Below are 27917 nucleotides of genomic sequence, written 5' to 3' on the forward strand. Positions count from 1 at the left end.
CTAGGTGGGGGAGGCGCCGTGGCCCGGCCGGGCAGTGCGTGCGCGCGGTCGCGATGTCATCCCCGGAGACTGGTCAGCGCCCCAGGCCTTGCGCCCTCCCCCTCTGGCGGCCCGGCGGCCCCTAGCGCCCGAGCGACCGCCCGCCGGGGAAGTGCGGCAGGTCCCCACCGCGTCCCGCCGCGGCCGCCTCCGAAAGCGCGCGGGCCGGAGCGAGACGGGCGCCTGGAGCGTGCCGAGAACCCTCGCTAGCCGCAGCGCACTCCCACTTGATACTTCAGCTTGTGGGTGGATGTGGGGAGGCAACTTGTCAGCTGATGGGACTCGCGGGCAGAGGTGGAGGTTAGACCGTGGTGAGGGCCGACGGGGCCGGGCCAGTGGCGGCCAAGCTTCCCCGCCCGGCCTGCCGCCCCGATCGGGACCCCGGGCCGGTAGCGGGATGGCAGGGAGTACTGGTTGGAGGTGGGGACTGGCTCGAGGTCCTCTCAGGTGAGGAGGAAAGAAACCTGGCAAGTCAGGGAAGTTTGTCATGAGAAAGCCAAAGTTTGGAGGTGTGCAGGAAGTCGCCTGTGCCGCCCGGAGGAACCAAGACTCGCTCTTGCGACTGTTGCAAACAGCCCCGGAGAAACTCAGCCCGCAGAGCGCTGCCCGCTTCTGCGCCTGCAGGTCCCTCCCGGTGGATAATCTGCCCGAGCGGCTTCGCAGGCCCGGCCGCCAGGCTTGGGGATTTAGAGCCCCATCTGTTTGTGGCCGACGCGGCTCCCCTAATGCGCAGCGATTGTGCAGACCCAGACTGTCCTGCGGGCTCTGCCCACACGTGCGGGCGCCGAGCGCTGGTTAAACGTTTGCTAGGTTGGGGTTTTGTTGCAATCCAGAATGAAGAACACCAGTTCGGTATCTGTGCTGGGTTTACTTTCGGATCACCGAGCTTTGCCTTTCTTCGCTAGAGATTGGGTAGCATCTCTTTTATTAATTATTAACAGGCCGAAACGTACTGGACGCTAAGATGAGCTGCTTGAGATGAAATCTTTCTATACAATGTGCCCACAGCAAATTTTCTATCTTTTCCCCTGTGGCTTGCGGGAAATGGGATTTAATCATTTTTAGAATATGCAGCTGATATAGTAAAAAGAAAGGAAATCTCCCCGTGATCCACGCTCTTAAGCACTTAAAATCATGTGAGGAAAAAAAAATGTAAAGGTGTCTTACCGACTTCTTATGTAAAACAAATCTATTTCTCTTCCCCTCTCCCCCCCAAAAAACTTTTATGCTATTCCTACATTTCATTAACCCTGTAAGTATAAAACGACTCAAATAATTTTTCTAGTTAACACGTTTCCTTCCATTTTTCCTTTAAGTTATGAAATAAATTTTGCTATTTAGGAGGCGTCAATGCCAGTCTTTATCCATTTTGTTTAGTATAATTTGCGTTGATTGGGGGAAAGGTGAGAGGTTGAGACATTTTAAACTGCTTTTTCCCCTAAGAACAGTAACCACCAAACAATAAGGAAAGTACATTTTAATATTTTAATTTAATTTTGATGTTTCCTAGTACATAGGCTTTTGCTTTTGTGGTTCTACAAAGTGAATTTCCATACTATCCCTTGCTAATAGAATAATGAGAATCACACACATTACCCCCCTCCCAAAAGCTCCAGCCCACGCATTTGTCTTGGAGTGACCTCTGGCTGCCATAAAATAATAGATTCATAGTATTGTGCTTTGAGAAAAGTAACTCAGAAGTACTGGCAATGCAATTTTTCTATAAGCTCAGCTGAGAGAGAGAGAGAGAAAGACAAGGGAGAGGGAGCGAATGTATCTGGACAATTAGAATATTTCATTCCCAATATCCTAACATCCTGTGTTTTAATGGGATTATCTTGCTTTGGTACAAATTTAAGCTGAAGAAAAATAGTTTGTGGGAAAATGAGGAATGCACTAAATGTTTCCATATCAGATTTAAGGGGAAAAAACTGGCCCAGAATCATATTAAATACTTCCCTATTGCTGTTTTAATAGTTAAATTGGTTCCATATGTAAGAGAGTTTGTATAATTAGATTTTTCATGCAAAACAGAAACACTCTTTACAGTGTAGCTTTTTGGTATGTGGATGCATGTGGACAAGGGAGGAGAGAACGAGCGACCATAAAAGAGAAACATTCTCTTTGTTGGCTGATTTACTTATGTTTTTTAAACATCACTAAATCAGGCCCTTTGAACTCACCAAAGAAGAAAATCTTCCCTCTGTGTTAGTTGTCAAATAGGTTTAGGCTTAAAGTAGTTTCATGATTAGATGTAATAAATCTGCATTTGAGCAACTTTCGTCTCACCCTTCAGTTTTGTTTTTGTTTAATTAACAACAAAATTCCAGTACCGTTTGGACTGCTTCTTGGCAAATGGAGAAGGCCGGTGATAACGTTTATAATCAGGGGAGCACTTGTTCTGCTCATCATAAAAGTGCCTTGGCCAAATGTCACTCGGCAGCTAAGTGCTGAAAGGAAATGCAAGAGCTTATCAGTTTCAGTAGATTCTATACCCCTTTGCTTCGTATGAGTACTCAGCCTATGTTCATGTAAATGAAGTTATAAGAGGACAGGGAGGCTTAAAGGGAATTTCTGTCCCATAATAGATTCTTCCTCCAGCCCGATTCATGTGCCTTACCACTTTGAAAATGCTGTGTACGTTGGTAGTTAGTAGTAAGTCCAACATGAATAAATGTGATTTTATAGTTTTGAAGAATTTGGCCTTTTATTTTTTGAATCACATGAAAATTGAATTCAATCCCTGGTCTCATTTTAAGCACCGTTTTTCTGGTATCCCTTAGCTGGGATTTTTGTCCCACTTTTGTGACCTGCGATGGGTAGGATTGGGAGAGGGTGATGACTGGATCTTGAAAAGAGAAAATCCAAATGGTTGCCACCACTGAGCATAGTGCTCATCTGGCAAGAAGGGGTCAGTTCTTTTAAAGACAAAGAGGATTTAGGAATCCATTTTTCCCTGGGAGGAGGGGGGAGCTTGGACCCTCGGTGAAGTAGAGAGTATTTCAAAAGCATCGTTGGCATGGGCCCCCACTTGGTTTTATGTATTTCAGTCACATCACTTTAAATGCAAAGCAACATCATGCTCAAGTAAACCACTTTGCCCTCGACTTGAATTGAAAACCATATAATTTCTTTAATGCTACCCAGTTATGAAATAATATTTCTAAATAGAAATAGTCCTTTCAAAATATATAGAGTATGTGATTTAAACCTTAGTTCTTTTATATCTGGTAGATATGCTTGTAAATATATTAATAGTTCTCACTAGACTCCTTTTTCTCCCATCTTTCACTCCTAGCCAAGTGAATCACAATAAAAATGGTTGAGATCAGCAAGTAGATAATTGCAAAGCACCTGCAATAGCACCCAGCCACTTTGTAATTTGCTCTAGGCTGCCTAAGAAAATAATATTTACAAATGGCCATTTACTGGGAGCAAAAGTTACTGGATGGATGGATAGCTTGGAAGAGGTAGATATGGAGTTCAATTCTCTTAAAATTCTCTTATTTTAGAGATCAATAACACCCCTTGTACGGACCAAATCTTCTAAAAATACTTTGTCATAGAAATGTTTTCTGCATACATTTTAAATATTTATAATGTTAGTAAGAAATCCAGGCTGTCTTAATCTATATATTTCATATTTAGTAATTTTAAAAACCGTAATTAGATACTCAGAGTCAGCAGCTATACCATTTTTATGTTTCTCTACTTAAAACAAAATTTTATGGAGAGATCTACCGGTGACAAGTCAGGTGTCATTTGATAGCCTCTCAAAGAACATATATTGACCCCCTGAGAAATGATTTACAAGTTCCCTCTCCCGGATCTAGCTACGCCCACCACTAAGGATACCTCCCTTCTCCCCCAGCCTTTTGACTCATGGACTGAGAGTCATAGGCAGGGCTTTGTGTATCTGTCAGTATTGTGTGTGACATGATAGAACATGCTTTTTTGGTAAATTGTCAGAGTGCTATGGCCAGAGATAAGAGACCTAAATAGTCAGATAATTTAGCCAATGGGAAAAATGCAAGAAGGTAGCTGAAAATTTTTGTTTCTGGATTTTCTTTTTTAAGTAAAATTTGTTAGCCCTCATCATATTTTAAAGAAATAATACAACTTTAAAGTCTTTGCTCCCGTGGGTATAAAAAAGCGACATCAAGTTTATTCCTTAGGTTTGCCAGTGATTTCATTTTTTGCTTTTGCTTTTATAGCTTCTGAAGTTTACTAGGCATTTCATAAATAAATAGGGAAATGATGATAATCTATATTTTGTGCTTTATGGTTTACAAACGGTCTTATTTAATCCTCCTTAGAAAGTCACTGATAGTGGCATGTTTTTTCATGGAAGAAACTGAGGCTCCCAGAGGTTATGTGTTGTAGCCAAGCTCTTCCAGCTGATACATCGTGAAGCACGGACTGAAACCCTAATTTCTATCTTCATGCTTCCCCTGGAGGAAGCTATGAAAATGTCCTGGATATAACTTTGTCTCTAGTTAGTGGAAATTATAACTGGCATTTATAAGGGAAAAAATAGATCCAATTATGTAATGCTTTGCTGAGCCTAATATCTTTAAATTACTATTTAATAAAATCAATTTGGTACAAATGGGGTTATTCTTATTTGCTTATCATTAGCTCTCTTCATCCATGATTTTCCTTAAGTCCGCTTGTTGTAAGAGGATCTGGGTGAAATGTAAGCATTACTCTCCTAAAGAATACAGAATACCATGAAGTGGAGCTAACCTGTGTAACTGATCACCATTGTGTGAGAACTGAGAGATGTATCTATATGTTCCATTTATCCCTAGGCAAAGGGAGCATCCACAAATGTGTCTTCTAATTTTAATATGCCTTTACGTAGCAGAAAGCTCATGTACCTTGTGCTCATGAATGCTGTCCTGTCTGTCTCCATGACACCTAGGGGGAATGATTATAGATATACTCTTGAGAAATCTGTTGTCTTTTAGAAAATCACCCAAAATCTAAAAGTTTCCAAGTAGATCTGCAAAAGCTCATTTCTTATTTGGCGAGGACTTACCTTTATGACTGCTGGATTGAGGTGTGCTTGAAAGCAAATTAGCCTTATTTCATAGAGTCTCAGGGTAGGAGAAACCTTAAAAAGTCAATTAGATGAAATGTCCCATTGGCATTTGGATCCTCTCCACAGTATTCCTGCCAAGTGGTTATGTGGTTAGGCTTGAACACCTCCAGTGATGGGGAACTCACTATCTTTAAAGGTAGCTTATTTCATCTTGAATTAGAAAAATCTTAAATCAAGCGTAAGTCTCTCCTTTGTTCTTTTAATCCCTTAATTCTGATCCTTTCTTTTGGGGCTGTGTAGAACACATTTAATCCATCTTTCAAATGAAAGACAGTTATTTGAAGCATATAACTCACACACACACACACACACACACACACCCCTCTAATCTGTAATCTCTGCTGTCCGTCTCTGGTCCATTTTGCTCAAGGTTTCACCTTCCCACAATCTTGGTCAGTTTCTTCTTCAAACACACTTCAGTTTGCCTAGAATCACTAGAGGTTTTCATGCCAAAAATGGTCCCCAAGTTCCAGTTATGGTGTGATTGACTTGGCACTTAACCCACCACATAGTAAAGAGGAAGAAATAACTTAAAGATGAAAAACATTGGTTTTAAACTTTTTAAGATACATAAACTAAGATGTATCTTCAACGCCTCCCATGACCAGGCTTTGTGATCTCATTGTAATTTGTGGAAGTGGACTTTTGAACTGTTTAGGAATACTTTTAGTTCCATTGAAGTTGATATTAAATATCCAGGAAAATCAAAGATATTCAAAAATAGTTAAAGGAACATTAGAAGCATTTGAGATGTTTTTCGGCAAAGTAGTGTGTCAGATCTGAGATAAGGCTGCCCTCTAGTGGTTGCTTACTCATGGCCTGCTAAAGCCGTGATGGTGCCAATGAATTTCCCATCAGGCTAGTGGGAAAGGTCAAAGGTTGAATTATTTTCTGAAATGCAATGGGACATTCTACGTTAGATTCAAAAGTGCAATTCATTGTTTTACATAGTTATCAGAAATGTAACTGTAGGGGAGATAATGAATTTTAAAAGTTTGCTTGGAAGGCAGTAAGGGAAGTTTTTTTTTGTTTTTTTTTTTGCAATTGCAAACTTAACGATAGATTAAAGCTGATTTATAAAATTCTGTTTGACTGTATATTAAATTTAAGTGAGATTTGGCTTGTGAGTAAACAATTATTATGACCGGTATGGTAATCTTTGTAATTTTTTTAAAGTTTCAACCTCAATTCTTTTCCACTGTCCCTTGAATATTTTTTTAAAAGAAGTTGTCATTTGATCAGCTAAATTCAGCCTTTTCTCTTTTTAAATTTAGAGTTTTTCTTTTTCAAAAATGATAAATGTTGAGAAAGAAGTAAATTACTGTAGCTCTTTTTGGTAATAAAACAATTTTAAACATGGATAAAAAAAACTATTAACCCCTTGGTTTCTGAAGACTTGTGGTTAGATCATTTGGTTCCTTGAAGTATATACAGTTTGCCTAAAAACTAAGATATAGTTACATAGGTTTTTAGAACATAAAAGAGTTTATGCTTTAAAACACTACATGCAATAAAGATAAACATTTGTTTGCATAATTTTTAGGACAAATAGACAACAAGTGAATTGTGGGTTCAGTTTTGGTGCTGTATCAAATGTGAAATGATCAGAACAGTCTGATTCCTGTGTTGGAACCAGAGGATTAAATATAGATATTCGTATTTGCATAAATATCATTTGTCCCTGATGCTACACAGAGGTATAAGAATGCAAGTTTTTTATGTGAATTCTGTACTGCTCAAGAGTCAAAGCTTCAAATCTGAGCTATAATAACAAGGGTAATAATAATGCCAGATAATCACCAGGATTTTAAAGGATGCCAGTGCTCACTTGTTCCTACTAGAAAGATGAAATTGCATTGTTTCATGAAAAACAAGGAAAATAAAAAAGCAAGGAGAACCTGTTGTTTGAACCTTTCCATCATAGAAATACGGTAGTGGTACAGAAAATGAAGACTTTTGGTTAAGTTTCAGATCAGTTATTGAAGCCAACCGTTTTTCAACCTGCACCACCCAGAAGTGTGATTCTTTTACCACATGAGAAGTATTCTCTTTTTCATAGAATGTTATTTTCATTTTTCAGTTGTTGGGAGTTTTTTTTTCCCCCTTCTTTTTATTTGTTTATCTCACTTCAAATTTTCTGTCGGACACTGGGTAAAAATAAGTAAACAAATTTATTTCAGCAAATACTTAAGTGCCTATTGTGTGGCAGATAATTCAGGTGCCACCTTTGTGCCTTCGTAATAGAGCTGAGACACCTTCCTCCCAAATATCTTAAGCCATGAATCAGTGTTTAAAAAATGCATTGAGAAATTGGCAACCATACTTAACCACAGAAGGCTGCTTTACAACTACTAGGCTTATAGGTTTGCAATTTCTATGAGCTACGTGCCATTTGAAATGAAAGAGATTTTGTAACATGCAAAATAATCCAATGAAATGTTAATATAATTGGATACGATCAACCTCTATGCTTATGTGTGAATGTGGTTGCTTCCCAATAAGCCATGAGTTAGCTCTAAAACCTGTTTAAAACAGTGGTTCTGAAACTGTAAAGTATATCCCATAATCCAGGGAGTCTGTTAAAAGGCAGATTCCTGGGTCCCACCCAGAGAGAGTCTGATTCTATCCATCAGTTCTATCAGTGACGCTCAGGAAGGCATATATTTAAAAAGCATAGGCCAAGTGTGGTGGCTCACACTTGTAATCCCAGCACTTTGGAAGGCCAAAGCAGGTGGATTACTTAAGCCCAGGAGTTCAAGACCAGCCTGGGCAAAATAGCAAGACCTTGTCTCTACAACAAATAAGAAAAATTAGCTGGGTGTGGTGGTGCATGCTTGTAAAAGTACCTCTCTTGACAGTGAGGCTCAGATGGATTTGGGAATCACTGTTGTCTAACCCTCTCCTCTTACTAATGAGGACAGTGAAGCTCAGAAAGGTAAATAATATTAGGGTGATCATACATTTTCCTTTAGTCCACTGAAATCTGCTTTCAGAGCAGAAGAGGTGCCCAACATGAGCAATTTCTGCCATTATTTAAATATTATTAAAACTCTTGAATTATTTTTCTGGTTACTTTGGCCTTGCTATCAAACAGCATGTAGGAGGAAGTAGACAGACTTTACTCCAAATCTCTTACCCCAAATGTCCCAAACAGCAGAGGACCCTGAGGCTGTTTTGGTGCTAGAGGCACCTGTGATACTTTCCAAACACTATATTCCTTCTCGCCGTAAAGCCTTGTCTGGGAGCTCTGGCCTCTGCGTGTGACATAGACACATTGCATTCTAGCCCTCAGTGTGTGTTGGCGCTGGGTCTTGCCAATATTGTGACCATTTGTGGCGACAGGCTGGAGATTCTACTGCAGGAGTCAAGGCCAACTCCGGTGGAAACAGTGATGTATTTTCTATGTTGCTTTTTACAGCAACAAAGTAAAGGTTTCAGTGCCCTGCAAGCTCCTCAATGCTTTCTGTTTACCAGAGGGCCTTTCTCAGTCACTGAGTGCCTGGTGTGTGTGTACCTGCCAGTGTCCATGCCCTGGAGGAGGAGTCCAGACAGCACAAACCACTGCCTTCAGGCAGCTTAGATTCTAGTCTGGGGGAACAGGTAAAAGTAGAACTGCTCTGACTGTGAGGAGGAGAGCAATCTGCCCCCTTCCACACTGCAACACCAGCTCCCTCCTTTGGAAAATGCTGATGCAATACTCCATTATTGTGGCAGATGCGATTCTGGGGGCTGTGGGGACAGCAGTGATCATGGCAGACCCTGGTGTCTGCAAGTGTATGTTCAGGTGGAGAGAGAGAAATAACACCTAAGTAAACATAAATGAACTAGATAAATATAGATAGTGACAACAGCTGGGCCAATGTAAAAACAGTATAATGGCTTAGAAATGCTTATGGCCTCGTGGATCAACACCAGGGAACTGAATCAAAGAAACTTTTCCAACTGATGGTAAACATTATGCAGTAGACCCAAAAGAGATCTTAGAGGTCATCTGTCCCAGCCTTGTCTGCATATTAGTCTACCTGGAGAGCTTTTTAAAATTTGTAAGTAAAATACTTCAGGCTTGGCTCCGAGAGATTCTGGTTTTATTGGCCCAAGGTGAACCCAAGTACCAGTCTTTTTTTAAAGCTATTCAGATAATTCTAGTTGAGAAGCCTCAACTAGAGCCTTACTTTATACGTGAGTCACCTGGTCCCCACTGTAGTGAGTGTTGAGTAGTGGAAACCCTTCTATATAGGGTGGGAGAGGATGAAAACGTGGGTTCTTGTCCCGGATCCATGATGCAATAATTGTCAAGTTACATCAATTGCTCACTTTCCCCATTTCTAAAATTAGAGGGTTGGACTTGGTAGCCATCAAGATCTTTTCCAGCTCTAGCAGTCTATGAAAATGTCTCTGTTAACACAGAACAATGATCTGGTTTCTTGTTTGAGACTTAGTAGAGGCAAACAAATGCCTCTGAGTTTCTTTATTCCCAGTGTCAACCCTTAATTGCTATAGGTGCTTCAGTTCCTTTGGAAGTAAAAATTAAGGCAGAAAGAAGTAATTACTTCATGCTGACTATTTAAGTAAATTTAAGAACAAGGAAGCTTTCATTAATATTAATAATAAATATGCCCAGACTTAGTTCTGGTAAGTTACAGTCATACCTTATTTATCAAATTCTAGCCCAAAGCTTTTTCCATTTTTGATGGTTGGTTTAAAACTGAGGGGCAGAGACAGTGGTTTAAAAATGGGAACCCTGGAATAGCCTTAACCATTGCACACCACAGTAATTTCATTCCTTACCAAATATTCCAGGCCAGAAACCCAAAGAAATTGAGTCACTCCCGATGTATTGTTTGCAGTTTATTAGCAAGCAGAAACAGAGTATCTCCTATGTTGCCAGCTTATAAAAAAAATAATAACAGAACTGAACTCTAGCATGAAAAATATCATTTTACTTCCTTATTTGAGGCCTGATATCTCTTAAGAACTTGGGTTTCATTGAAACATTTATTCAGAAAGATAGCTGTTCGTTATAAACCAGTGTGGTGTGATGTAAGCACCTTAAGTTTATTTCCTTTTTGTGTGGAATTTCCCAGTGGGGTTTGATAATGTTCAGCAGTTTCAGAAGTGATAAAGGAGTTTGAAAAGAAAATCTGATGGGAGCTGGTAAATGAAATTAGAGCCATATCTTTTTCAACAGAGGTCTTCAAAGATTTGCATATTGCGTATTTTGCCTGAATATATTTAAGAAATTGTACAGGCATGGTATTCACATCCACGTTTGCCTTAGACATAAGTTATGAAACATCATCTTCCTTTAACTTAAGTCACATCCATAATAGCTCACAACTTCTGAGAGTGATATTGTTTAACAAAACAATTGGTTTGATAGAAATCTATTTCAAAAGCAGTGTTTCGACCACAAGCAAATCCTGTAGAACAGAAGTGTTTTGTTTCCACCATTGCAGAGAAACAAAGTTGTTTGAGATGAGTTAAGATGTCTCAGAGTTTTGGCAGACTTTCTAAGCCCCCTGCTGCTGTTGCCTTCAGAATCCCTTTTGAAGTGGCTTGGAAGTTTCTATGTAATTTCAGTTGGCTGCTTAGGGAAAATTTTGGCTAAACTACTCATTTTGACTGTTAAGATGGATTGAGCATTTTCAGAATGTTTTCATTTGCTAGAAATATGTTTTGCACTCAGGCTTCTCTTGTTGAAGAAGGTTGGTTACCAGCCATCTGATGATGCCTCGGGGGTGTTTACAGAAAATGTGGGTGCCGTAGTTATATTGGAGCACAGCCCTCCCCCAACAAAGATAGTGTGGTAATCAGCAGGAATGTGAAAACATGTATTTAAGGATTGATGCTTGTAAAAGAGGTGCCGTAAAGAAACATGGTTGTTCAGATGTGAGAAATGACTGACAGCTCTCCTTGTAGGCATGCTAGTAACAATAAAGTCTAGAAGTTCAACATCAAAGCGATCACAGCTTACTCCACCAGTGACTTGCACATCAAAGAGGGAGCACAAGACAAAGGAAGTGCACTGAGGTATATTTCTGCCTCGTAGCCAGATCCTGGGGGGGAGCTCCCAGAACTCCTTTCATGAATGCATAGTGATTTTTGCAGATCAGCGTCGTTTCATAAATGACCGGGAATATAAAAGCAGGGCAAATGAGCATTGTAATTGTTCCCCATCACTTTAAGTTTGGTTAGGGAGGATTCATCACAGGAGAGATTGGTCTCTCTGGTTTCCCTGAGTAGTGAATTCTGTACCAGTGTGGGCAGCTCTGACTTTACCTGATATAGTACAGGGAATTTTTTTCACAAAATAAGAGTGTACAAATTGGATACATTTCAAGTTGGTTGTTTGGAATGATGCTTAAGAACATAAAACTGGACCTAAGTTGGGAAAATTATGCATTTGGTTTTTTGCTCTTGATTGCTTGTTTTTTAACTTTAAAAAAAATTAATCTCATGGGTGGATTTTTGCTGAATCAGGTGTGCATTCCTCAACAGGTGTGTGTGTGATAATGAAATTTAGACCTGTTAAACCAGCTCCTAATTAATCTTCAGGTCTATGCCTCAGTTCTCTAACTCAAATCATGTGTGTTCTCCAAAATGCCAAAAGTAGAACAGAAGAGCCTGGATTTGACTTCCCTGCCCCTTGATATTAAATGGAAAATAAAATTAACCATGCAAGTATTACGGGTGGTTTGAAATAATGTGCTTTTTTTTATGCTTGCCTTTGAAATAGGAAATTCTTTTATAGTTCATCTTCAGTAATTTACTCATTTTTAAATGCTATTGAAAAATAGTAGTGCTCTGTGTAGTCATTAATAAATACAAAGCAGCTTTCTCAAGGCTCTAGGGAGACCTAATAAACACAACTGTGTTACTAATTGATGTATACTGAGCTGACAAAAGTAGTGCATCGGTAAACAGAAGTTAGAAAGCAAGAAGTTAAAGAACTATAGGGGATTATGTAGACATCAAGGGTTGGAAATTATAATAAGGCCTCTTTAGGGGAGCATTAATTTGCATGTGGCTGAATTAGGACAACCAATTATTTCTGAGGACACTACCAAGTGCTGATCCGAAATTTCCCCCAAAGTGCAAGGTTTGGGAGGCTTGGAGTTAGGTGGGATGGAGGGGGAACTGAGCATGTCATATTTCCTATAATCGTGATAGTTTGATAGTTTTCTCAATAGCATGTTAAGAGTGTTGGAGTAGCTTTCTTTGTTAGGGAGAAAAATGCTGATGAAATCAAGAGCACTGTAATTCTTTGTTCTATACACACAATTTATGTTGAACTACCACAGTGAATTTTTTTTTTTTTTTTAAACAGGGAGGGCAGGAGAGTGGAGACAGAAATAAACCTTTTAAATCTTCTTTACATGAACTCCACAAGGACATGAGCATTGAGCAGATTAGAGTGTTTGGATTTATACTTACTATCCCCTCCAGTAGTGGCCTTCAATGGGCGAGCCAGGAACCCTAGGGTACCCAAGGCCTTCTCAGGGCCTCCAAGAGATAAAACAAGGTTGCACAATAATACTAAGTCATTATTCACCCTTTTTACTATTAATATATTGACTACATTAATGATACAAATCATCGATGGGTACATCTGCTGGCCCCTTAGCAGGAATCAGGACAGTAACATCAACCTGTAGTAGCAGTCATGGTATTCTTCATTACTGTGCATTTGCTGTTAAAAAAAAAAAAAAAAATTACCAGTTTCATTTAAGAATGTCCTTGATGAAGCAGAAAAAATTATTGAGTTTATTAAATTTTCATCCTTAATACTCATTATGACAAAATGGGAAGTACACATAAAGCCCTTCTGCTCCATATCAAAGTAGCAGCAGCCTGTTTGTCTCCAAGGAAAAGTGCTTATGCCATTGTTTGAGTTAAGAGCTAAACTAGTTGCTTTTTGAATGGAATGCCGTTTTACTTAATAGAATAACTGAATGTGGTTATTCAGTTCTGAGTGTGTTTCATATATTTTCTCAGAAATGAACTAAATGAGCCTGTCATTTCAAGAAAAACAGTAGACAGTATTTATTGCCAATAAATTCAGTCTTTCAGGCAAAAATTAGAATTTTGGAAAATTTGTAATCAACCCCACAAATTTGACAGCTTCCTAATACTTAAAAACTTTCCTGATCATATGGGTACTGATATTAATCAATGTGATTTGTTAATATAATCACATAATGAATATATATATATTCATTATATAATCTGATAATGAAATGTGTCAACAACTAAAAGAGGTACAAAACTCAGTGAACCAATAGTTTCCAAGTGATCAACGCATGATAATATAAAAACATACATGGATAAAAGATCCATTCCAAACGTAAAATATGCCTGTGTATTTGAATTTAACAGTGTAAAAAAAAAAAAAATCACTGATATGGTTTCAGTTTCCATATTCTAACTAACCTTTGAGAAACTCCCACTTGTTGACTTTTGGTGTAGTACCAAAGAAGAATATGCAAAATTATCTAAAAAGGCTACTAAAACACTCCTTCCTTTTCTAGCTACATATACGTGTGAGGCAGGATTTTCTTCACATGCATCTACCAAAAAACATAACACAATAGATTGAATGCAGAGCCAGACATGAGAATCTACTCGTCTTCTATTAAGCCAGACATAAAAAGATTTGCAAAAATGTAAAATAATGCCACTCTTCATACTAACTTTTTGTTTTGGAAAATATACTTACTTTTCATATGTTAATATGTAATGAGTTTATTACTATATTTTAAGATGAATGATAAGTAAATGTTTTTAAATGTTCCCAGCTTTAACTTGTAATATGGTAATTGTTGATATATAACCCACATAAACAAAAGCTCTTTGGGGCTTTCAGGAGTATAATAGGATATGGAGACCACAAGGTTTGAGAGCTGCTGCTGGGCACTTTAGGAGACATAGAAAATTTTGTAGCACAGCAAAAGGTGACAATAGAAGAAGCTTTAAGTTCAGACAGATTTACCAGGTCAGCCATAAATTATATATATTAAACAAAGCACTTTTAAATATGAATTGAAGAACACATTTTCTAATCCTCATTTTCTTTATAATGTCTTCATCTTTAATGGCAGTGGAAGACCAGAATCATTGCTGATGTTCTATTTTCAGAGATTTTGTTGTTCTCTTTATTAATATATCAGAGATTATGGGTGTAAAATTATAGTTTATGGAGGCTTTATAATTTATCTTTAATCATATGCAACCAACATTAGCAAAAATAGTACTGATAGTACTGATAGTACTGCTTTTTTTTTTGAACTTGCATGGAGGAAAAAAATCTTATACAATTAGTACCACTTCCAGAGCTAACCCAACTCCTGGTAGACGTGAGACTTTTGCCACTAATGTGGGCACTTTGGAGAATTTTATTGTTGTGTGTAGTGATGGAAAGGCCTTCACAGGAGCTGCTATCGTACGAGTGATGGACACCTTAACACAAGGAGCATCATTTACCCTCCTTCAGACCTTCTCCAACAGGGAAGAGTCGGCACCACCTAGAGTGTGACAAGGAGGCTGAGCCCTCCACTAACTTCAGATGCACTTGGCAGAACCAGTTCCATTATACTAATTAAATGTTTGAAAGCCCAGCCTTCCCTGAAATTTCTGGTGAAAAATAATGTGCACTTAGAAAGCAATGCCCAGATACTTGTCCTTAATTTTATAATCACTTTGTTGGCATCTAACATATAGACATTTACATCGCCCTTTGTGACTGGGCCATCTGCCTCTTAGTTATTATCAAGTAGGGGACACGCAGGTCTTGCATTCCATTTGGTTTCCTATCAAAAGGCTGTCAGCTGAGTGGGAGCAAATGAGTTTGGGCACATTCTGCATTTCCAGGGTCTTGCTCCTGACTCATAACTCAGAGAGGAGTTGGTGCCCCTAGAGCCAGATCAGTCTCAAAGTACTGGGCTACCTTGCTCTCAGCGTGGTTTTATCAGCCAATTAAAGGTAGAGGCTGAAGCACACTCAGTGCATAAACAGAGGTTGTGCAATGGCCCATGAGAAAAAACACCTCCTTTCTTCTGTGGAGCTTCTGAAAATCAGGAGGGCTGAAGAGAATGAGATTGCCCAGTTTCAAAACAATTCCCAGGGACAATGTGGGGGAAAGAGAGGGGTGAAGAGGAAGGAAAGCAAAGACAGCCATCCTCTGTTTTTGGAAAGGCTGTTAGGAAGGTGCAGCTGAGGGAGCCCTGGCTTTTTAAGGGGTGAAAGAAATAACTATGTGTCCACTTATGGTTAAAAAGAAAACAAAACTTTTTTAACTTTCGAACTCGGAAAATAAAATTCCAAGATAATTATCCTCTTTGAAGTAAAATGGCTCATTTTTAGGCATTGTATTTTATTAAATTTCTAGCATTTTCTGGCAAACTGAACTTAAAATAATAAAGTTTATACACTAAGTTTTTGCATTATTCAGTGGTTTTGACCCAGGCATAGAAAACTGTTAAAAAAAAAAAACAAAAAAAAAACAAAGAGCATTTTTTTTTTTTGATCTGGGAATGTTCACTCTGGGAAAATTCATCAAGCATACATTCGTGATTTGTGCTTGCTTCTGTGTGCTTGTTTTGCACTTCAATAAAAAGCTTACTAGAAGGTGGAAGCATTCTAGTAATTTTTTTTTTTGTAAATAATATACTCTCAGTACTGAAAATATTCTCTAGACTAGACTTTGGAATTTTTCACTCTGTCATGTAACAAACACTTTTTTGATTCTCAGTTCATTTCACAAAGGTATAATACATTGAATCTACTGCCTTAGGGTAGGGAACTAGGCATTTATATATTAATACTTCAAGGATATATACAAGGCCATAACTCTATATCATGAAGACACAGTATCAACTTTTAAGAGGGTTTTTTTTTTTTTTTTTTTTTTTGTCATTGGCTTTTGAATGACCTGGTAGGTGGGAAGGAAAAAGTGAATTGGAAGATGTGATGGTGGCGTTATAGGAACAGGAAGTTCTTCCAAGACTTAATGCTTTCTGTGCACTTTCTAGCTCTCTGCTAAAGGTTCTGGCCCTAGGTAAGGCTGGCCGTAGACAAGCAGGGGTATGCTTCCAACGTTCCTCATCTCCTCGTGCAGGGCTCCCAGTGGTCTTCTGGCTTAGCCGAGGGCAGAGTTGCCTCATCACCACACACAGATCAAGTAGTACATCTCTCCTCTTCTGCCTCCAACTCAGTGTTTTGGTCTTATGTCCCACTCTCTTCTGGGTCTTCCAGGTGATGTGAGATAAATGAATAAGAAAGACAATAAGACACTTGGCATAGGTAAAAGATGAGGTATGGATTTGGAAATTTTTCCAAATATAAGGTTTAAGGAAGTCACAGAAATGCTATATACTAGCTGAAGGATCTTGAGCAACGTGTGCCAGCTAAGATTAGATGAAGTCATTCCCCTAGCTCAAACTTGTATATGTGATGTGTACCATTCACCATGTGTACAAGACTATATAACCGCTAAACTTCAGTTTTATCGTTTGTAAAATAAATATAATGGTAATGTCTTTATCATAATAGGGATTTTGGAAAGGAGGAGGGATCACATGGAAGCCACTTAACACAATGGTGCACTTGTAACAAGTACTTAGCATACAGTAGACACTGAGTAAGTGTTGTCATTAATATTGTCATCCTCTTGGTGTACCACGGTGAATGGTACACATCACGTATACAAGTTTGAAGTTAGGGTGATGACTTCATCCGATCTCAGCTGGTACACATTATTTTAACAGGGTTCTTTGCCAGTGCCCCAACATACGAGTTGTGTGATGTGGTCAGATGGGGGCTGATGGAAGGAGAACTTGGGTGATATTTCTCATTATATAACATAAGAGGCTTCTAATTCTGCATTATCCAAGCCCTGCTATCGTGGCCAGTAATACATGTTCTAAGCCCATCATTTATAAAGCACTTCCTCTGTGCCCAGCACCATGAAATGGATTACCACATTTAATACTTTCCTTAGCCTTTCATCCCCCTTTTACAGAGGAGGAAGCTGAGACTCAGAGACGCAGAGCAACCTGTCCAGGATCACAGGGCTATCACGTAGCTGCAGTTGGAGGCCTAGTCTGTCTGACTCGTAGGGCTGTGCTAACCTCTCTGCTGTTCTGACCCAACAGCCCCCACACCACGGGAGTCTCACAAAAACACCTTGTCCCAGAGTCCCAGATTAAGTCAGTCATCATGCAAACTGAGATGGGGGCTCTTCTGAACACTTCCGTGGAGTAAGAGTAGACAAAATACACACAGAAATGTATTGCACATCAGATGTGTTCCAGGCACTATACCACATGCTGGAACCAGGGGGATGAAAAGATGTGGTCCCTGCCTTCAAGGAGCTCACAGGCCAGCGCGGGCCCAAGGTGAGAATAAAATCATGCTACAGTGTAAAAGCCAGATGAGAGTAATGCAGGAGATGATGGGAACACAAAGGAAGAGACCAAATCAGCCTGAGGGGTTAGGAACAGCTTTTTGGAAGAGGTGAAGGCTTAGCTGAGTTTTGAAGCAAAAGAAGGTTAACTACCCAGCAAAGGGTAGAGCTTGTGAAAATTCTCTAAATCTAGACAGCAAGCAAGGCAAGTTGGAGGGTGGCAAGCAGTTCGGTGTGGCCTGCAGGGACTGCAGGAGATGCGGCAAGTAGAGGAGGCCGTCACCGTCACTAAGGGAGTAGTTCTTTATATTGAAGGTGCTGGGAGGCCACTGAGGGAGGTGGCCAGATATCTTTAAGGCACATGAAAACATTAGGAACAATCAGAGGTTCTCAGTAGCTTCCTTGCCCTGAATTATTTCAGAGGGGTGGGAAGAAAGCTTTTTGAATGCAGCAAACGAACATTCTATATAGTATGATTTTTGTTTCTGGGCAGACACTTTGCCTCTTGTGTGCTGTTGAGAGATGTATGAAAGGCATCTTCAGTGGATTTTTGCACTTTGCTTGTGATAAATTGATTCAGGGACTTCATTATGATGTCGCTAAGATGAATGGGGCAGTAGTGTTTTGGCTTTCGCTGCCAGGAGGAGGGAAAACAAGTTTCTGTGATGCCGCAGTTCAATCACGCTGCTTACAGAAGTAGGGCCATGAAAGGATGGAGGAGTGTGTCTTTGATACGAGAAACCCTGTAGCCCTGTTGGTGCTACAAGCGAATGCTTAAATTAAAGGTTGGAGCCAGCTTTCAAGTATTGACTATCGAGCAAAAAGCTCAGCCCACACTCATGTACTTACTCAGGCTTGTTAAAATAAAAATATACTCTCGGCTGAGCTCGTGTCACAGCCAGTGTAATTATTACATTAAAGAGTGTTGTTTGAATTGGAGTTGCTGCAGCACACGTTTATTTAAAGATACGCTTGGTAATTTAATACATGTTAGTCAGGACCGATGCCCAAACCGGGACGAAGTTGCATTGCCAGCTGCCTTTCAGGTTGTTTTGTATTCAAGGTAAACATTGGGGACTTGGCAGATTTATCCAGAACAGAGGTGAATTGACTTCCTCACCATGGGGCCAGTGGCTTCACTCACAATGGCACCAACCTCATTGGATTATTTTGAGGATTGAATTAATTAGTCGTACATTTAACATGGTTGGCCCATCAGTAAGTTCATCAATATAGTTTTGTTATCTATATCATTTGTAGATTTTTTTTTAATAGTGGAAGGGAGTACAACTAAAAAGCCACTCTTTTTTTCTTGCTACCAGTGGTAGAAGCTGGACGACACAGCTATCTGTAACAGCCATGGGCTCATCAAACCCTTTGGGTTGTACTTTCTGTATTTCTTGCAGTTCAGTATGTCCAGAGTATTAAAGTATTTGGGAACGTTGTGGAAGACAATGCAAACGTGAGGTAGAATGCTCTTTTTCTATTGTTTTCTTTTGGGGTTCTTTCCCCTAACATGCAAATTTCTGAGTGAGTCTCCCCTCCTTGCTCCCTACTGGCCTTGTGAAATTCAGGACAGCATCATCTCCAACAAATGAATCCACTTGATAGCCACTTACTGAGCTGCTGTCTACATTTATGGCTGCTCAACTTTGCTGTGTGATTTTAAGGCCCCCAGATGCAAATCATGAATACTGACTGAGCAATGGATGAAGGTATACCTAGTATCTTTTCTGCAGACCTGTGGAATTTCATGCATGGAACTTAGATATCAGGCCTCCTTCTCATCTAGGAGTGCTGGCATTTAGGAACTACTCATATGTGCTCTGCAATATATTCTGATATGTTTAAGATATCATTCTATTTATATAAATCACACTCATACCCTGTACTTTTGCATGGATTATTACTTTTTTAACAAGGTCACAAAAAGGTAATGAGGTCAATTTATGTGTTGGCATAATATTCTCAGGATGAATTTTGATAACTCCCCAGTTGAGAACAGAATTTTCATCATAGAAGATGATATAACTAAAAACAACAGTCCCCAACTAGTTGGGCATTTTATAGAATATTAGACCTATGAGAGAACTTAAAAGTCATCTAGTCCAATCTATTAACTTGACAGGTAGTTGGGAGATTGAAAGCCATGCCCAGGATAAGTTAGTGGCAGGAACTAGACTCGGGAACTCCTCATTCCTTTGCCGTGATCTTGTCATAGCTCATACTTCATCTAAGAGTGCTACAAAGAGTTCAGATGTCATATTATTATATCAAAACATGTCACAAGTGATATATTAGGCCTACTTAATTCTTTAGTAACTAGGCCATACATTTCTATCAAAAGTTCCCATTGACCTGCACAATTATTTGTGTTTTCATAGAAAAGGGAAAAAAATTAATTCTAGTTAAGAATAACAGCACAAAAGAAGACCCATATGCACTGGAGCTTTAATTTAGTCTTTAAAGGCGCGCGCACACACAGACACACACACACGCACACACACACACAAAACACACAGGAAACCACTTCAAATATACCATTACGATGAATTCAAACTGTGTCAGGGAAGCCAACAAAACGGTGTCCGTTCATGCTGAGTATTGTGAAAATGTATCCTTGTTGTTTGCTGTGGTCTTCCTGTGGGAGACACATCGAAATTCCTCCCCTCCTCGAGAAAAAAATAGCAAGAACAGTAAATAACAACCTTCAGATAATATAGATGGTAAACATTTCCAGAATTGATTACACAAAATACTGTTGACAAGCCACTAGCAGGCAAAATGAGGAGAGAGGGGAAAAAAAAGAACTTTTATCTGCCATTCAACGCTGGGCAGGACAGAGACAGGGCAAAATAGGTGATTAGTATGGTAATGTCCTCATTGCATGTGCAGGACCCTAAGAGAGGCCTGAGTTATCTAGTCCAAGCCACTCCTGATACTCCGGAGGAAACAGAAACTCGGAAAGGTTAAGTGGCTGGCCCGGCATCACACACTTAGCAGCAAAGCCAATTTTGGAACCCTGGTCTCTTGACTCTCAGTCCGATGCTCCAACTACTGTACCGTGACCCTCTAATTGAATCTATGACGGCACCTGTGTCCCCTGACAAGCTGAGCCTCTTGGAAACTTCTTTAAATGAATAGCTGTTTTAAAATCATTATTAAAACTGTCCGTAGTTTTAAGCATCTCCAAAGGACAAAAACTTGTTAAGACCATACCATATAGAAATCTCAATTTATCTTCATACCCAAAAAGGAGGGAATTGTCCATGTATTTTTAGTTATTCAACAAATATTTACGAAGTGCCTTTGCTATATTTGTGTTACCCAAGGTTCATGATCAATTATCGTGTCTCTCTCTCTCTCTCTGTCTCCCTCTCTCTCTCGTGTCTGAGTCTACTAAGCCAGGAATCGCTGGGTCTGTCTCTCCTCCTCCCTTCTGTCTAAGGGTCTCATGCTCACCTCGTCTTACTGTTCTCCAGTTTTTCCTATCCTTTTAATCTGGTCTTTAAATGTCAGTCTCTGTTCTCGGCTCTTTTTTTTTTTTTTTTGGCCAATGTGGATTTCTCATGTTTATCTCGCTCTCCTCTGGCTGACGTATTTGCATCACTTTAGCTGCAGTTAATATCTGCTAAATCAAACCATATTGGCTTGAATAGCTCCCATTGATTTGTGAATAAAAGGATGCTTCAGCTGCCCAGCCCCGGTCTCTGTACGTTCTTTGTGGCCAGTAGGTTTGACTTACTCAAAACCTTCCTTGTCCGCATCCCTCCTTCACCCCTGTATTGTTCCTCCTCCCCGTGTTCGAGCCGGTTCATCCTTTTGAGCTGTCATTACTGTAAACACGATCTCTGTTTTGGGGGATGACTGTTATTCCATTTACTCATTATTTAGAGAATGAGGAGACCAATTCTCATTTTTCTTTGCTGTTGTCCTGTCCTCACTTGTAACCACCACCCCTCCCCCCTAGTATTGTGAGGTCCAGAATCCCCGTTGCGATCAGCCACACCGTACCATTGGCGACATATTTACCAAGCACCGTTCGCAAGGCTTGAACTTGGTAAAAATGGAGCTTCTGCTTTCTTGTGAGAAGGGGTGCAAAATGAACAAGCCGCTTTCGTTGATTAATTTAATTCAACCAATTTTCTCTATGTAGTACCACTTACCACAGAGAAATGATTAGATTCTAAATGCCGGAAGGTAGAGGTGTGAAAAGACTCTAACCACAAAAAGGCCTTTTGTAAATTATATCATCAGCCTGTCTGTTTTACACTCCAGGAAATGCCATGATCTTGAGATTTATTTTCCTTAGTGCAAAACCATCCAAACCAAAATCCGTATGAAAGATATCAAAACTATTCAGCCAACTGTTACCTGCTGCGTCACTCTGTCATTCAACAACTGCCCGCTCCTCCTTTGCAAAGAAACTCATCGTTTTTACTTATAGTAGGAAAACATACAAAACCATCTTGACAGTTTGATAATATATTAATAACAATAATGCTTAGATTTGAGATAAATGTGTGTTACAGGAAAAGGGAAAGCAGCTCCCAGGGGAGTGCGCTCCGCGTCAACGGCCTTGGCATTGAAGGAGGAGGCCACCCTGGAACTTGACCTGATAAATTCCGAGATCTGTGCCTGGCCTGCTTCCTGCCTCCCAGGGGTTCTCTGCAGCAGCCCTGCTCTCCCCGGTGAGACCCAGACTAGACCTCACTGTGGCCTTGGAGAGAAGAGGCTTCTTCCGTCCTCCGGGGCGTTCTGACCACACGGGGCCATATGGGAATGGGGAGGTTTGGGTCTTGAGCATAGACCATGCAAAGTCCTTGCTTCTTTCCCTCAACTACATCAGCAACAGGAAGCAAAGAAGGAGGAGCCTTCACTGCCCTGCTGCTTTGTGGAGGTATTGAATGAAGGTTGTCACAGGTAGGAGAGGTCTTTGGGGCCTATTTTGGCATCAGTAGCTGAGGCTGCCTGACTGTTCCACCTCCCTGTGGTTGGAACGCTTGTCTCTGGCAGAACGGAAGGGTGGACAGGGGCAGAAGTAACAGTGGGAGATAGAAGCATCAGCCTATCCATTTTCCAGCAGAGCACCACTCTCCTCCCTGTAGCTGATTTTCCTGGAAACTATCCTCCCCATAATACAGTGGTCCTCAACTGGGGGCAATTTTGACCCTCAGGGAACATTTGTCAATGTCTGGAGACATTTTTGATTACCACATTGAGGAGTGCTACCAACATCTAGTGGGTGGCGGCCAAGCACACTGCTAAACCTTCTGCAGTCTCCAGGACATCCTCCCACAACACAGACTCTGGCCCCAAATGTCAATGGTGTTGAGATTGAAAAATCCTGCCACAGAGCACGCTCTTTATCTTGTGATCATCATGGGTCCCCCATACATGACATCTGCATTTTCAACCCAAATAAATTTTCCATAAAAGTATGTATCTTCACTTTTAAATAAAGGAATAAATGGGAATCTTATTGGCATGAGGGGCAATAAAAGGAAAATGAATGCATTAGCAAAAGAATCCAGAGATAATCCATATAAGTTAACTCATTGGAGTTAATTCTGCAAGCAATGGCAGAAATATTCCTGCTAATGGAAGAGGGTATCTCTCTAAAAGAGAAAGTGCAAACCCAAATGTTTCATGCCCCTAAGCAGGTGATGTGGGTGTGGCAGATCGAGAAGGCACCTGGACCACTGGCAGCACATGTACTATGGAGTGGGAGCCTCCTCCCGTGGCTCTGACCAGGGTTGCCATTTGTAATAACTGCTCTGCCATCACTAGGTCTTTGATTTTTTTTTTTAATTGAAGAGAATCTGGAAATCTGAACTTCAACATGAAATTCCCTGGTTATTATTGTAATTGTTAGAAAAAAATTTTTAAAACTCACAGGCTAAGCTAGTTTTGGAAGCTGATTAATATTTGTAGCTAGTTCATCTCTCTTTGTTAGTGTCTTTATCCTTGTTGAGATTGTGTGCGTGAACATTGGGCAGATCAGACAAAATCTCGCCTCTAACACATGGATCCGAACATGCTCCTCCCTGCTCCAAAAACTTTAAATGACCTAGAAAGTAAGTTAAAACTCCTTAGTGGAGTATTCAAGTCCTTTTAGGATTAGTGTTTGCCAACCTGGCTACCTACTTTCCTTCCTTATACTGAGCCATCTGCTCCTCTCTACCCTCTGTTTTGAGACAGTGAGCCTCTCTTTGAATATACCACTCATGCTCATGCTGGGACCTCTACTTGGCTTTTCCTCACTCCCATCTCAACTTCCACCGCCTATGGAACTGTGTCATATTCATTCTTTATGGCCCAGATCAAATGATCTTTCTAAATACCCTCAAAAAAATCTGGCTTGGTATATTATGCTATGATCTTTGCAAGTTGCTACCATGTATTCAACTAGTCATCTCCCCCACCTCAAGTAATATATAAGACTTGGAGGTTAGGAACCGAACTTTATCACGCTCTTTTTCATATAAACCTACCTTTCAATAATCTAATGAAAGCTAATCTAATTTAAATCGCCTTCTCCTTAACCATCCACCAGTGTGCACTGTGATTGACAAGGCAGTTTCTGCAGGTAATACCAAATTTTCCCTCTTCCCTTCTTATGACCACATTTTCAAAAACAAAATGAAATATTATTATTAATGGCAATAAAGGAATTAAGATTTTTGAATCATGTAAGATCTTTTGTTAAGAGAGAAAAAGTAAAACTTGAGTGATGAGTAATATTTATTAAACACTTAGAATAGCATTAAAATAAGTATTTTTACACAGGTAAATATTTGCGTCTATACTTAGATGTATAAATTACCATTCTTTGAACTTGAAGTGGATTTTAAACTGTGCTGTCCATAATTATAATAATCATACATTTAATTCATATATAGTTAGGCTATATAGACATTAACCAATTAATTCTTGATCACATCGCCTAATAGGACGACTTTCCTTGATACCCTATTTTTAGAGTGCACATATGAGTGTGTGTTAATTATAGATCTCTGTTATTAACTTTGCATCATATTATCTAAATGCTTGCTTAACAATTTACCAACATCAAGGGTGTAGGTGGGCAAGAAACTTGTATCAGAATTAGCTTCTGTTTTCAAGCCAGGAAGTGAGTGACATTTATAAATCCATCAAATACCTGGCCTGAGTCCAAGAACGATTCATTTTCCTTAAGTGTTTGAGTGGATGTTTAAAGGGGTGTGTTGACTTTATCAATTCAGGTCACATCATAATTAGCTAATTTTTTTTTTAAAAAGAGATGATATCTATATATGTTTGAGCCAAATTGAGTTTTATTATAATCCTGGTTCTATGTAGGTGATATGGCTAATAATTAAGTTATCCCCATTAGGTTATGCTTTCAGAAGTTGCTGTTGCCTCCTGCCTATTCCATTAAAAATCTGCCTTTATCACCAATTTTAACATGAAACAGATCCATTTGGAGAATATCCATTATGAATGAGACAGTTGGCTGTTGAATAACATAGGTTTAGGCTCAAGGCTGAGTATAAATGTGATATAGATGGGAAGATATTGGGCAAATGTAATTTATCTCATTATTCAACAACAAGGTATTCCAAATTACTCTACTAATGAATACACAAAAATAGATTATAGGTAACATGCACACTGTGAGTTGCATCTACAGAATTATTTTCCTACCTCTAGCAGTGTCTGAAACCACACTATTGGAACAGCAGCAGCACTTGAGCTTCTAGTTGCAAGAATAAGCACCTTTAAAAATTAAAAAAAAAATGTTTTTGAAGAAGAAAAGCAAAGCATGTAAGTGTCTTATCTGTGGAATTTACCTTTATAGGAGAATTCTTGGGAATACACCAGTTTTATCTATATCTAATTGTATTGTCCTCTCTTAACTTCTATTGTCCCTTAAAATCAGCCCACATGAAAGGAAGACAATGTTCTTCAAAGCTCTGATGGAGGAAGGCAGAGACTGAGGTTTCAGGAACACTCTGTCTTTTTGCTGAGATATGGCAGAACACAATAGATAATATTTACTGAGCTCATGGGGAGGTCACTGCTTGCCTTCAGCAGTTTGTAAGCAGTTGGTTATGGCATTAAATTTAAAGCCCCGAAGAGTGAAGCAAAAATGTATAAAGATGCTATTATTGCACTGGTTGCAGGGTTTTAACTCATGTATTAAGGTATTGAGTTATTTAAATATCAATACTTTTATGCTTTCATATAATTTTCTTGGAATAATCACTGTTTTGCACTGAGAAATACTTTTAATCTAGGATTCTCTCAGATTCCCCATCCCCCACATATATTTGAATGATAAACTTGTGGAAAGTTCAACAATCCAAGGATGACTTGCTCTAGTGAGCTGCAGTCTTTCCTGGTTAGAGGATTGTCCTAACGAGAACAAATGATCAGATTTAATATAGCCCAGTGTGCTTCTAACACAGGAGAAGAGTATTTTGTGGCCCTCTATTGTACCCCTAGCTTTAGCCAGCTCTCCTGTAAGTGAAGGTAAAAATAACTAGATGAGAGAGTGTGGATCATTCTGTCCAAATTTTCTTCACTGCCAGGGAAAAAACAGCTCCAAAAAAAATCTTATTTGGTGGGCCTAATGTGAAGACTATCACATTCAGATAAAGTCAGTGACAATTATAACAACAATTGACATTTATTGACTCTTTTCTATATGCCAAACACCAGGCTAACCACTCAGTGTACGTGATCACATTTAGCTTTCAACAACTGTGTAAGTAGGACTGTTGTTATACCCATTCTACAGATGAGGGGAACTGAAGATAAGAGAGGTTAAAATTTTGCACAAGATCACACAGCAGTGTGAAGTGAGATTTGAATTTAGGTGTCTAGCTAGCCCCAGAGCCTCTCAACCGTGTCTCCACAGCCATGGCATGTAGCAGTTGTAAGCACGCATATTTCTCTGCCATTGGGTTCATTGTCTGGACATAAAATTCACAGGCTAAAGGGAAAAAATGTGCAGTGAGAATCATGCTCATGTCGAGGCCTCTAGAAGGCTACACAGTAGAGGACAAAGTGAAAGCTGGATCCAGGCCCATAGAATACCATGAGGGTGTTTCATACAATACTGAATGCCACGTTTGCTGGAAAAGATTGCTTGAAAATAAATATATAGGCCATCGCTACTTGTGTGTGTACTTGCCGTATTGGAACAAATTTCCCAATGACCACTAAGAATGAACCGCAGTGAACTAGAACATGTGTCCTCTGACAAACAATGTTTGTGATGTAGCCACACAGGAAAAGCCATGGTTTGAACACCTGGGGAGCCCGTTTCCTAGTAGACTCTTTAGGGCATTACAATAAGAGGTACTGTTTACTCAAAGTCCCCTATCCCCTATACATTTTGCTATGTCATTTTGTTTTTAGGGTACTGTTGGGGGGGGTGGGGGGGTGGGAGTGGTAAGATCCTTGTGCTACGAATGAAGAAACTGAGGCTCAAAGAAATTTCTCCCAGATCTGCTACATAACTGGTAGAACTAGAATACTGAGTGTTCTTGACTACTGCAAGAATTGAAAATATACATAAAGACTAAAATCTCATGAAGGTTCGCTAATTAAACTCGCAAGGTAGACTTTTGTTTTGAAGCAAAATGAGACACCTTTTATTCAAAAGTCTGTTTAATATCCTCCGTCTATTAGAATAAATGTACGCTTAAGCCAAAAGAAAAAAAGTGGAATTCCATGTGGAAAACTTCAGATGTGCCTAGTGAGGGCAAGAGACATAAAGGCTAAACAGTTGTCTGGCACACCTGGTATTTGCATAGTCAGAATCTTACACTTAGTGGGTGCTAAGCAAATATTTGTGGTTTGTTTCAGTAACAGGGATTTTTGTCTGAATATTTAAATATTCACCTTATTTTGGTTTTGCTTTGGGAGGCTGACTCCATGTTCATTTTGGGAGAATTTCAATTTATATAAATATAGTTTTGTGTTGACATTTACTTTCCTTTTGTATTTCTTTTTTTCTTTCTTTTTTTTTTTTTGAGACAGTCTCGCTTTGTTGCCCGGGCTAGAGTGTCGGCCATGGCGTCAGCCTAGCTCACAGCAACCTCAAACTCCTGGGCTTAAGCGATCCTACTGCCTCAGCCTCCCGGGTAGCTGGGACTACAGGCATGTGCCACCATGCCCAGCTAATTTTTTCTATATATATTTTTAGTTGTCCAGATAATTTCTTTCTATTTTTAGTAGAGACAGGGTCTTGCTCTTGCTCAGGCTGGTCTCGAACTCCTGAGCTCAAACGATCCGCCCACCTCGGCCTCCCAGAGTGCTAGGATTACAGGCGTGAGCCACCGCACTGGCTGCTTTTGTATTTCTTGACCCTTTTAAAAAATGTAT

General features: G+C 39.7%; 1 protein-coding gene across 2 annotated transcripts in view; it reads left to right on the forward strand.

Annotated features, from left to right (window-relative positions):
• RORA (RAR related orphan receptor A) overlaps positions 1–27917 on the forward strand; it is a 690447-nt gene that overhangs the window by 594224 nt on the left and 68306 nt on the right. The gene's annotated exons all lie outside the window — the stretch shown is intronic.

The sequence above is a fragment of the Eulemur rufifrons genome, chromosome 2 (assembly GCF_041146395.1).
Source record: "Eulemur rufifrons isolate Redbay chromosome 2, OSU_ERuf_1, whole genome shotgun sequence".
Classification (NCBI taxonomy): Eukaryota; Metazoa; Chordata; class Mammalia; order Primates; family Lemuridae; genus Eulemur; species Eulemur rufifrons.